Here is a 13,518-nt window from a genome sequence, read left to right as displayed (position 1 = left end):
TGAGAAGCTGCAGCTTTACAGGAAACACTGGATCTTTGTTTCATACTGACTGTGTTTAGTACAATACTGCTGACAGCACCACCCACTCACTCCATCACTCTACTTACACCAGAGTCTCCAGTCTGTAGTCTGGACTCTGCTGAAGATCAGACAGCTGCTTCACATCTGGATCCTTCAGGTTGTTTCCCCACAGGTCCAGCTGTCTCAAATGGGAGGGGTTGGACTTCAGTGCTGCTGCCAGATAATCACAGCTGATCTCTGACAAACCACAGTCCCTCAATCTGTATAAAGAATGAAAGATGTAAGTTTATTAGACAAAGTGTGAGCTTGAAATCATTCATTGTTTCATCATCTGTTCAGAGCTGAAGAAGGTTCAGAATGTAGAAGTTTAGAAAATGGAAACTCCAAACAGCTGAAGCCAACAGGAAGCAGCTTCAAACAGGAAACTGTGCAGAGTTTCAGACTATATGTCCTGATGCAGCCAGTTGGATTTTGGAGATTTGAATCTCTGTTCTGTGACTAAGTCCTTGAATCATTTCTTCCAGTTGGTCCAACAAGACAGACTAAGTGTTGGACATGTGTTGTGGCTCCATTAGGGGAGCTTCTAAATGTGATGTGATGGCCCCTCTGGGTCTGTCAGGTCACAGGACTGAAGAGAGCTCAAACTGGGCACACAGTTGTTCCAGTCTGGACCAAAGACTCTATACTGGGACGGAGGGACTGCTTTGACTGCACCCACTGGGACTTTTTAAAGGCTCATGTTCTCACTTAGATCATCGATTTCTACTTACATTTCTTTCTGGGAAAAATGGGGATTACTTTGGAAACAGGAAGTATTTTCCCCAGTAAGCAGCCCTGGATTAGTAAATCACTCCAACATGTTCTCAGGCAGAAGAAGCTGTCTTGTTATGAGGGAGAGAAGAAAAAGATTGAGGCACAGAAACTTGTTGAAAGAGAGATAAAGCAGCTAAAATCAGGTGTCAAAGTAAAGCAGAGGATGAGCTGAATAAAGGACACTCAAGGCTGGCTTGGAAAGGAATGAAGTCCATGGTGGGGATGCAGAACAAGGAGCAAAGATGAATGTGATGCTGAATCAGCAGAAGACTTGGACTCATTTGATTCCAGCTTTGATATCATTGATTTCAATGAAGAGCTTTGTGATTGTAGCAAAGGGCTGGTAGCTCTGAGAGTCCCACTGATGAGGTGTTTGTGTGGAAATCTCTTAGTGGGACCAAAGAGAGAAAAAGCCCTGGTCCTGATGCTGTGGGAGGGAAATGATTGAAGTGTGCTGTGAGGAACTGACTGGGAGATTTTCACACATTTTCCAGTCCTCCTTGGAACAACAGGAAGTTCCCAGCATATGGAAACAAAGGTTAAGTGTCCTATGGCACTCAGTGATGATGGTGCTGTGGCCCCACCACCTCCACCTCTTTGTAAAGGAACTAACTGTCATCTGAAGCTTCAAATGGAACTAAGACTTCCTCCACTAGGTGGCAGTGTCTGATGAGAAAGTGTTAGTGGAGCTGGCCTGGAGTCAGAAACAGGAAGATGCAGGATTTGGGCTGAAATGGGGAAAAGTGGTTCGCACTAGTGCCTTAAAGCAAGAAGGTTGTAGGTTGAAGCTTGTTGGCCTTTCTGTGGAGGTTGGATGTTCTCCCACAGTCCAATGAAATGCTGCTTAGGTTCATTGGTGCTTCTAAATTGGCTGTAGGTGTGGATGTGAGAGAGTGCTTCTCTGTCTCTCTCTGTTGGCCCTGTGATGGACTGCTCACCTGTGCAGGTGGACCACGCCTCTTGCCCTATGACAGCTAGGGCACAGGCTGCAGCCCTGTGAGCCTAAGCTGAATAAACAGTTAGCAAAAATGATCCATAGATGGCCTGAAATCCCCCAGTTAGCAGTTTGGTAGATAGCTATGACATGCTAATCCCATCCAGCAGCTGTATTCTACCTGTAAGCTGATCCCTGCTGAGCCAAAGCACTTTTTCATATACAAATTACAACCTTTAATAGAAACCTATTGGTCAGCATCTTATTAGCCTGCTGTTAGCTTCATTCCACAGAAAACTGAGAGAAACTAACAGAGTTGATAAAGAATAAAGAGAAATGTGCTGATTTAAAGCCTTTGAAGTGCTTCAGATGATCTCTGTCCACTTCTGTCCACTCATTCATTCATGTAAGCTTTCTAATGCAGCTTTGATCTTCACAGTCTGCTTCATGAAACTCATTCTAACCCTGAATGTCAGAGTGTTCCTCCTTCTCTTTCCCATCATTCATGCTGGCAGTGGAGGAGATTTGGATGTTGGACTGTGTTTTGGATGATGTGTGTATGTTTGTGTTGGACTGCTGTCTGTAAAGCAAACGCACATGTTGCTTTGGATTTCAGTGTCAGACAGACTTTAAGGTGGAATGAAGAGTTGGAGAGTTTCACAGTGAATTATCCAGTGGAGGATTTTTCTTCTTCTTTGAAGGTTTGAAATGTGAACATTGTTCTGCTGCAGTCAATGGACTAAACCGGAGAAGAAGAAAACAGACTTCACCATGAAGATCCTCAGTGTGGATCAGTATAATATCAGCCTGATGTCTGCAGTTTAGTGTCAGCACAACTTTCACATCATATTCATCTCAGCACAACTAAAACATGCTGACTGACCTCAGAGTTTCAAGTCCACATCCTGGACTCTCCAGGAAACCACACAGATGCTTCACTCCTGAATCCTGCAGCTTGTTGTTCCAGCTCAGGTCCAGCTGTCTCAGATGGGAGGGGTTGGACTTCAGTGCTGCTGCCAGATAATCACAGCTGATCTCTGACAAACCACAGTCCCTCAATCTGTATAAAGAATGAAAGATGTAAGTTTATTAGACAAAGTGTGAGCTTGAAATCATTCAGTGTTTCATCATCTGTTCAGAGCTGAAGAAGGTTCAGAATGTAGAAGTTTAGAAAATGGAAACTCCAAACAGCTGACAGAGTTCATACGCCTTTGTCAGGGTCAAATTCAAGCAAGACCATGTGAAAATTAAAACACATCATCCTAGGTGAACTTAAACACCTTTGTTCCCCTTTTGTTAAGACATAGAAAAGTACACCACACAAAAATACTGCAAAAGGAAACGGTCGCCTTATATACATAGTGTATAAACTCAAAATGCACATTTCACTTCAAATTAAGATTAAGGCTTTGAACAGATCACATAGTTCAGTTCAACATATAAGACTTTAAGAATGCACAAGCATCTACTTAAAATCTATTTAATTTATCATCCATGATATTATTTTGTACAATTCCAATGTATTTTGTTCATCTCCCTTAAATAAACAGGCAGTCTTAAAGTATGAAATATTCATATACAAACACATATAAATGTGTGTACTGTCTCAGTGGCTGATAGTACCCCACAGGCCTCAGTGTGAGCTTGAAGACATTTATAATGTTTAAGTAGTTTAATGTGCAGGTGCTGACGATAAACACATTTTGAATGAAAGCCGGGGAACTTTGGTAGCACAGAAACAAGTGGCTATTCTTTGTGACTATATGGATCACTCACAATACCATTATTTCACACAAAGGCACCAAATTAATACTCAAAAAAGCTGCAGCAATACACACAAATATAAACAGTACTTGGTGACTGTTAAGTCTAATTGTTGAATGTTGCCATTGTGTTTCTTAAATTTGTACAGTCTTAGTTCAAGCAGTAGGATCAAAGCCATTCCTTTGATCCTGACCACCTCTCCAACCACTCTGTGCTGGGGGAGGTTTTATTGTAGATACATCCTATCTGAAAGATCTGTTTCTTTTGATGTAAACTTCCTGGGTTTACGACCCTTTGGTCAGCAGGAGGTCTGACACACACACACACACACACACACACACACACACACACACACACACACACACACACACACACTCTTACAGAAGTTCACACATATACATAAAATGCTTTGTCTTAGAACAAAGGGGGCGTGGCTTTGTTCTGACGTGTTTTGTGTGAACTGTCTCCCAATAAAAGGTAGCAGGAGGAGGTCAGATCTGTGGTCATTTTCGTGGTGGACACAGACGAGGCCTCCCTTTCGCAAATAATTGATCGATCGACTGTCTTGTTTTCTTCATGATGAATAAGTCTCTAGAATTAGCGGGGCTTGTGGAAACACAGACCCAACAGTGACAACTTTGCTTTTAGCCTTTAACCCTTCTTGACTACTTTTGATGTGGCCTCTATATTTTACCTTTAAAAACAGTTTATCTTGCCAATCTGTTATTTTCTCATTTTGACCAACTGTATCAGCACAATTTATCTAAATTCAGACAAAATTTAAAATACAAGTAGAAAGTGATATTTTGACTGTAAAAACCACACACATGTTTAACGAATCATCTTCATAACTTGAAATGCAAATAGAGATTGTACATTTTTAAAAATACGCACACGTTTTGCAAACAACAAAGTTATATGGTACTATTTACCAAAAAATGCAGCCAAGGCTCAGACGTTTTTCATATAATCATTTCAAACTATTTACAGAACAATCAGGTGTCAAACAATAGTTTGTGTCACTCTAACACATATGAGAACAGCACAGGGATAAACCTGCAGGTCTGACAGCAGGTGTGTCACTCAGCGTTTACACTGCAATCTGCCTTTGTTGGCTTTAAGGCAGCAACTGTGACGATCACTAGTAGAACTGACACACAAAACAAAACAACAGCTACACACTAAATACACAAGACAACAAACTAACTTGAGACCAAACACGGTAAACGTCACAAATCTCTCACGTATCAAAACTCTCTCTCTCTTTCGCTCACTCGCTCTCTCTTGCCGGTCACTCCTAAAACTTCCCCCTTTTGCTAAACAACCAAATGTCATGTTTCCATATCATTTTTGATTGGTCGACATGGTACATTTTCCCACCTATAGGGCTTTGGAGCGTGATGTCACGGGAGATGGGCCACGCCCCCTTCCGCCATGACAGTAGGCCAGCCAAAGGATACCATTTCAGCTATGGATCGTACGTGTTGTGTTGTCGGTTGCAACGTTAGATCACACGATCGTGAAGGCAAGAAGCTGGATAACGGGCTCTCTTTTCATCGTTTTCCATCCTGGAGGCAACGTGAGGGATCCCATGTATCCGATATTACTAAACAAAGACGTCAGGCTTGGATTGCAGCGGTGAGACGAGCGGATACCGAGTTCTCTGCAATCCCCAGCTTTTTGTTGGTTTGCTCACGGCATTTTCTTTCCGGTGAGTTCTAAATTAATTCATATCACTCTTGAAAGGCTTTTAGTGTGATTTTCAATGTGCTGAGGTCATAGATAATGAGATAAAACATGCTAATGTGTGATGCTGCAGAACCACATCATGTCGACTGAGTAGCTTATGATTTGGCATTATTGCAGGCAAACCAGCATATGAAATGGATGTAACAAATCCAGACTGGGCACCAACACTGCACATGGGGCATGACGACATACCTGTATCAGACTCGGACCGGCACTCAAGGCGTACGCAACGGAAGCGAAAAAGAGCACCCATCGGAGGTAAACAACCCCCCCCCCTCTAAAAACATACTAAATTGCTATCACTGTACACTAATCCGCACATAACTTCCAGATGAATCACACACCTGTCATTGGAATATTGGTGTACATTTACCTTATGTCTAATTTTATCTTACAGGCTTTCGTTATGCAGCTGCAGAGTCTGAAGGTGTGCCCCGTGCAGAAGTGATTGATGAAGATCTGACAGAAGACCAACAGCAAAATCACAATGTCATGGAGGCAGTGGACAGCAGTTGTGTTGGACAAGTGGAGGTTGAGGTACCAGCTGCAAATGTGGATATACTGAAGAAATGTAAACCTTTTAAAATGATGACAGATTACAAACTCTCAGCTGTGTCTGTAATCAAACCTCTGTAACTTTGCTTCACTTCAGCAGCATCAGCTCATGTTCACATGTTGATTCATGGTTTGCTTCAGTTTTTGATGGACTGCAGAATATTTTGAAGGTTATCTGCTATAAAAAGCCAGAACAGGAAAATCTGCTTCATGTGTTTCTGTTTGATCCTCAGTGACTTTGACACAAAGGCCTCTGCTGTGATGATCACACCTCTGATCAAGTCTCACAGTGTCAGCTTTGTTTTTATACATATGGATATGTGCTGATAAATGATCAGAATTATAATATTTCCCACTGTCTGCTGTGTGCCGTGACCTTTGACCTGCTAAAGACAGTCAGCTGTGGATTATTCATTGTTGTGTCTGATACTTAGAACTGTGAGGAAGAACACTACACAGTTAATCAGGGTCCCCTCTCTCTGAATCAGGGAAGGTGGGCAGGCCGCGTGTGGGCCGCGGGCCATACGTTGAGTCTCACTGTTTGAAATGTGAACATTGTTCTGCTGCAGTCAATGGACTAAACCAGAGAAGAAGAAAACAGACTTTACCATGAAGATCCTCAGTGTGGATCAGTATAATATCAGCCTGATGTCTGCAGTTTAGTGTCAGCACAACTTTCACATCATATTCATCTTAGCACAACTAAAACATGCTGACTGACCTCAGAGTTTCAAGTCCACATCCTGGACTCTCCAGGAAACCACACAGATGCTTCACTCCTGAATCCTGCAGCTTGTTGTTCCAGCTCAGGTCCAGCTGTCTCAGATGGGAGGGGTTGGACTTCAGTGCTGCTGCCAGATAATCACAGCTGATCTCTGACAAACCACAGTCCCTCAATCTGTATAAAGAATGAAAGATGTAAGTTTATTAGACAAAGTGTGAGCTTGAAATCATTCAGTGTTTCATCATCTGTTCAGAGCTGAAGAAGGTTCAGAATGTAGAAGTTTAGAAAATGGAAACTCCAAACAGCTGACAGAGTTCATACGCCTTTGTCAGGGTCAAATTCAAGCAAGACCATGTGAAAATTAAAACACATCATCCTAGGTGAACTTAAACACCTTTGTTCCCCTTTTGTTAAGACATAGAAAAGTACACCACACAAAAATACTGCAAAAGGAAACGGTCGCCTTATATACATAGTGTATAAACTCAAAATGCACATTTCACTTCAAATTAAGATTAAGGCTTTGAACAGATCACATAGTTCAGTTCAACATATAAGACTTTAAGAATGCACAAGCATCTACTAAAAATCTATTTAATTTATCATCCATGATATTATTTTGTACAATTCCAATGTATTTTGTTCATCTCCCTTAAATAAACAGGCAGTCTTAAAGTATGAAATATTCATATACAAACACATATAAATGTGTGTACTGTCTCAGTGGCTGATAGTACCCCACAGGCCTCAGTGTGAGCTTGAAGACATTTATAATGTTTAAGTAGTTTAATGTGCAGGTGCTGACGATAAACACATTTTGAATGAAAGCCGGGGAACTTTGGTAGCACAGAAACAAGTGGCTATTCTTTGTGACTATATGGATCACTTACAATACCATTATTTCACACAAAGGCACCAAATTAATACTCAAAAAAGCTGCAGCAATACACACAAATATAAACAGTACTTGGTGACAACTTTGCTTTTAGCCTTTAACCCTTCTTGACTACTTTTGATGTGGCCTCTATATTTTACCTTTAAAAACAGTTTATCTTGCCAATCTGTTATTTTCTCATTTTGACCAACTGTATCAGCACAATTTATCTAAATTCAGACAAAATTTAAAATACAAGTAGAAAGTGATATTTTGACTGTAAAAACCACACACATGTTTAACGAATCATCTTCATAACTTGAAATGCAAATAGAGATTGTACATTTTTAAAAATACGCACACGTTTTGCAAACAACAAAGTTATATGGTACTATTTACCAAAAAATGCAGCCAAGGCTCAGACGTTTTTCATATAATCATTTCAAACTATTTACAGAACAATCAGGTGTCAAACAATAGTTTGTGTCACTCTAACACATATGAGAACAGCACAGGGATAAACCTGCAGGTCTGACAGCAGGTGTGTCACTCAGCGTTTACACTGCAATCTGCCTTTGTTGGCTTTAAGGCAGCAACTGTGACGATCACTAGTAGAACTGACACACAAAACAAAACAACAGCTACACACTAAATACACAAGACAACAAACTAACTTGAGACCAAACACGGTAAACGTCACAAATCTCTCACGTATCAAAACTCTCTCTCTCTTTCGCTCACTCGCTCTCTCTTGCCGGTCACTCCTAAAACTTCCCCCTTTTGCTAAACAGCCAAATGTCATGTTTCCATATCATTTTTGATTGGTCGACATGGTACATTTTCCCACCTATAGGGCTTTGGAGCGTGATGTCACGGGAGATGGGCCATGCCCCCTTCCGCCATGACAGTAGGCCAGCCAAAGGATACCATTTCAGCTATGGATCGTACGTGTTGTGTTGTCGGTTGCAACGTTAGATCACACGATCGTGAAGGCAAGAAGCTGGATAACGGGCTCTCTTTTCATCGTTTTCCATCCTGGAGGCAACGTGAGGGATCCCATGTATCCGATATTACTAAACAAAGACGTCAGGCTTGGATTGCAGCGGTGAGACGAGCGGATATCAAGTTCTCTGCAATCCCCAGCTTTTTGTTGGTTTGCTCACGGCATTTTCTTTCCGGTGAGTTCTAAATTAATTCATATCACTCTTGAAAGGCTTTTAGTGTTATTTTCAACGTGCTGAGGTCATAGATAATGAGATAAAACATGCTAATGTGTGATGCTGCAGAACCACATCATGTCGACTGAGTAGCTTATGATTTGGCATTATTGCAGGCAAACCAGCATATGAAATGGATGTAACAAATCCAGACTGGGCACCAACACTGCACATGGGGCATGACGACATACCTGTATCAGACTCGGACCGGCACTCAAGGCGTACGCAACGGAAGCGAAAAAGAGCACCCATCGGAGGTAAACAACCCCCCCCCCCTCTAAAAACATACTAAATTGCTATCACTGTACACTAATCCGCACATAACTTCCAGATGAATCACACACCTGTCATTGGAATATTGGTGTACATTTACCTTATGTCTAATTTTATCTTACAGGCTTTCGTTATGCAGCTGCAGAGTCTGAAGGTGTGCCCCGTGCAGAAGTGATTGATGAAGATCTGACAGAAGACCAACAGCAAAATCACAATGTCATGGAGGCAGTGGACAGCAGTTGTGTTGGACAAGTGGAGGTTGAGGTACCAGCTGCAAATGTGGATATACTGAAGAAATGTAAACCTTTTAAAATGATGACAGATTACAAACTCTCAGCTGTGTCTGTAATCAAACCTCTGTAACTTTGCTTCACTTCAGCAGCATCAGCTCATGTTCACATGTTGATTCATGGTTTGCTTCAGTTTTTGATGGACTGCAGAATATTTTGAAGGTTATCTGCTATAAAAAGCCAGAACAGGAAAATCTGCTTCATGTGTTTCTGTTTGATCCTCAGTGACTTTGACACAAAGGCCTCTGCTGTGATGATCACACCTCTGATCAAGTCTCACAGTGTCAGCTTTGTTTTTATACATATGGATATGTGCTGATAAATGATCAGAGTTATAATATTTCCCACTGCCTGCTGTGTGCCGTGACCTTTGACCTGCTAAAGACAGTCAGCTGTGGATTATTCATTGTTGTGTCTGATACTTAGAACTGTGAGGAAGAACACTACACAGTTAATCAGGGTCCCCTCTCTCTGAATCAGGAAAGGTGGGCAGGCCGCGTGTGGGCCACGGGCCATACGTTGAGTCTCACTGTTTGAAATGTGAACATTGTTCTGCTGCAGTCAATGGACTAAACCAGAGAAGAAGAAAACAGACTTTACCATGAAGATCCTCAGTGTGGATCAGTATAATATCAGCCTGATGTCTGCAGTTTAGTGTCAGCACAACTTTCACATCATCAGAATCAGAATCAGAATCAGAATCAGAATGGGTTTATTGCCAGATGTTGAGGTTTACAACATTAGGAAATTGCTGCGGTGCTTCAGTGCAGACAATAAGAATTAAAGTGCTATGTAGAAAGAAAGATATGTGCATGAGATATACATGAGATATATACATGAGAGTAAGAATTAAGAGTGCTACGTAGAAAGATATATACATGAGTGCAGGTGGTGATCAGTGCCAGACATGAAATGATACAGTGAACACAGCGTAGGGTCATGTGTTAGTGGCGGGGACAGTCATGTGGTTATTGTTCATGTGTCCAACAGCAGAGGGGAAGAAACTGTTCTTGTGGCGAGAGGTTCTGGTGCGAATGGACCGGAGCCTCCTGCCTGAGGGGAGCAGGTCAAACAGACTGTGTCCAGGGTGAGAAGAGGTCAGCTGAGATCCGGGCTGCACGCCGCAGTGTCCTGGAGGTGTACAGGTCCTGCAGAGATGGGAGTCTGCAGCCAATCACCTTCTCAGCAGAGCGCACAACACGCTGCAGTCTCTGTTTGTCCCTGATAGTGGCTCCAGCGTACCACACGGTGATGGAGGAGGTGAGGATGGACTCGATGATTGCAGTGTAGAATTGCATCATCGTCCGTGTTGGCAGGTTGAATTTCTTCAGCTGCCTCAGGAAGTACATCCTCTGCTGGGCTTTCTTGATGACGGAGGTGATGGTGGGCTCCCACTTCAGGTCCTGGGTGATGGTGGTACCCAGGAAGCGGAATGAGTCCACAGAGGTGATGGGGGTGTCAGTCAGGATGATGGGGGGGAGTGGGGCTGTGTGCTTCCTGAAGTCCACAATAATCTCCACTGTCTTCTGGGCATTCAGCACCAGGTTGTTGTGGCTGCACCAAGACACCAGACGTTCAACCTCCCTCCTGTAGGCAGACTCATCCCCGTCAGAGATGAGCCCAATAACGGTGGTGTCATCTGCAAACTTGATTAGCTTGACAGACTGGTGGGTGGAGGTGCAGCAGTTGGTGTACAGGGAGAAGAGCAGAGGAGAAAGAACACAGCCCTGAGGGGAGCCGGTGCTGATGGTCCAGGAGTCCGAGACATTCTTTCCCAGCCTCACGTGCTGCTTCCTTTCCGACAGGAAGTCAGTGATCCACCGGCAGATGGGATCAGGCACATTCATCTGGGAAAGCTTGTCTCGGAGATGGTCTGGAAGGATGGTGTTGAAGGCAGAGCTGAAGTCCACAAACAGGATCCTGGCGTAGGTTCCTGGGGAGTCCAGATGCTGCAGGATGAAGTGTAGGGCCATGTTGATGGCGTCGTCTACAGACCTGTTGGCTCTATATGCAAACTGCAGGGGGTCCAGGAGGGGGGCCGTGAGGGTCTTGAGATGGGAGAGAACTAGGCGCTCAAATGACTTCATGACCACAGATGTCAGAGCCACGGGTCTGTAGTCATTTAGTCCAGTGATCCTAGGTTTCTTGGGGATAGGGATTATGGTAGAGGACTTGAAGCAGGCAGGCACATGACATGCCTGCAGTGAGGAGTTGAAGATGCCAGAAAACACTGGGGCCAGCTCGTTTGCACAGTGTCTGAGGGTGGCAGGAGACACACCGTCTGGGCCGGGAGCTTTCCGAGCATTCAGACTCCTAAACTGCTTCCTCACATATTCATATTCATCTCAGCACAACTAAAACATGCTGACTGACCTCAGAGTTTCAAGTCCACATCCTGGAATCTCCAGGAAACCACACAGATGCTTCACTCCTGAATCCTGCAGCTTGTTGTTGTAGCTCAGGTCCAGCTCTCTCAGATGGGAGGGGTTGGACTTCAGTGCTGCTGCCAGATAATCACAGCTGATCTCTGACAAACCACAGTCCCTCAATCTGTATAAAGAATGAAAGATGTAAGTTTATTAGACAAAGTGTGAGCTTGAAATCATTCAGTGTTTCATCATCTGTTCAGAGCTGAAGAAGGTTCAGAATGTAGAAGTTTAGAAAATGGAAACTCCAAACAGCTGAAGCCAACAGGAAGCAGCTTCAAACAAACACAACAAGAGAAAAAACTCTGAATGTTTCACATTAAAGTCGTACATTTCTCATAAAAACAGGACAAAGACTTGAAAAAGTCGTGTTTTTCCTTCCAGGAACCACAAGGCTTCACTTTTAAAGGTGAAGTGTGAAAGAAATGGACATATTTGAAGTCCAACACCTTTTTCCAGTCACATTATTAAAGCAGACAAACTACAAGCTCATTTTCATTCCAACAAGTCATCTTCTGACCTGGACTAACAACACTGGTCTCTATGTGCAGCTGGCTGTGAGACCAGTGCTCAGGGAGCGTCTACAAAGTGCAACACTGAAAGAACATCACACACTCATTTGCTTCCATCATCCAACCTGAAGAGGAAACAGAGACGCCTCCCCTTCAAAGTAAAAGCTGCTCCTTTTGGACACAGTATCAAAGAAAGTCTACAGTATAACATAGAAAAGACAGAACAAAGTTTTGGTTGTTGTTAAATTGTGCAGAAATGAAACTACACTAAGCTCAATTATGTGACAGACATTTCATCCCATGTCAGTTTGGCCTCATCCTGGGCCGGATTATCCAGCACACACTCTGACCACAGGCCCAGGGGCCACGCACAGCTGGGCTCCATCCAAGAGACAGGAAACAAACCAACACAATAATAAAAAGCACCATGTGATCTTCTTACATCTTCAAGACAAACATAGTAAAAACATGAGCATATTTGTTTCCTGATAAAATGATGTGACAGGTAGAACAGAGTAAAGTGGTGGTGTTACAGCCTTTCTCCCCTCTGCTGCCGAGGCTGTTAGTCTCTCCCAAACTCAGCTACAGGACTTCCAAATGAATGAAAGCAGCAGAAGTGGCTTTACAAATGAAAGAGGAAGAGGAGAAGAAGAGGAGAGGGAAGCCACCCTGACCATCACTCCAGCTGAAAACATCACACTTCCATTAAAGTTGGTGAGGAAATGTTGAGCAGGATGAGCTGCTGGCTAATCTGGAGGCTGTAGCAGCAGCTCACAGTCACAGTGGGTTTCCACTCATGAAAAAGCTCTGGCTGCTTCATTTCTCATCTCATATCAGAGACTTTAATGCTTCACTGAAGCTGTACTGTGATGCTTCCATATTCCAGTGAGGCCTCCATAATGGTTTCAGCTGTTCTGTACACACACTGTGTGCCCTGTATGGCTCAAAGTCTCTGCAGCCTGTTTTTATCTGCTATCATCAGATCTTCATCATCCTCATTCACATCCCTCACACACTCTACAGCCTCATCAGCACTGACTTCATCTTCACTGACTGATGGAGCACAACATGAACCTGTGGAGGCTGAAACACTGTCCTGTCAAACATCTCCCCGTCACCACTCCACTTCTGTCAGCCTTTAAATGAACCCTGCTCAAGTCTGTCACTTCTGTTTGGAGCCAAAAGGAAAAACTGTTGTTCAGTCGTTTGGAAAGACAACATTTCTGAAAGCACTCAAACTTCTTCACATTTGTCTTCAGACACATCCTGAACATTTAGGAACTGAAGAAAGTTTCAAACATCAATCAAAGACCTGAAATATAGAAAAACAACAACAGCCGCAGTCAGTGAACTCACCTCAGAGTCT

At 43.1% G+C, this 13,518-nt stretch overlaps 2 protein-coding genes across 2 annotated transcripts in view; one reads left to right on the top strand and one right to left on the bottom strand.

Moving 5' to 3' along the window:
* LOC146676647 (protein NLRC3-like) overlaps positions 1 to 176 on the bottom strand; it is a 145,970-nt gene extending 145,794 nt beyond the window's left edge. The window contains exon 1 of the mRNA XM_085402106.1: positions 108 to 176. The gene's annotated coding sequence lies outside the window, so the exon portion shown is untranslated. The remainder of the gene's footprint in view (positions 1 to 107) is intronic.
* The window catches only part of LOC146676629 (uncharacterized), a 456,001-nt gene that overhangs the window by 43,387 nt on the left and 399,096 nt on the right, over positions 1 to 13,518 (top strand). The window lies entirely within an intron of this gene.

Source organism: Rhamphochromis longiceps, linkage group LG3, assembly GCF_057381845.1.
Source record: "Rhamphochromis longiceps isolate RC_006_pf linkage group LG3, R_longiceps_female_GT1.1, whole genome shotgun sequence".
Taxonomy (NCBI): Eukaryota; Metazoa; Chordata; class Actinopteri; order Cichliformes; family Cichlidae; genus Rhamphochromis; species Rhamphochromis longiceps.
The sequence above is the reverse complement of the archived record's forward strand: the minus strand, read 5'-3'. Positions and strand labels throughout refer to the sequence as shown.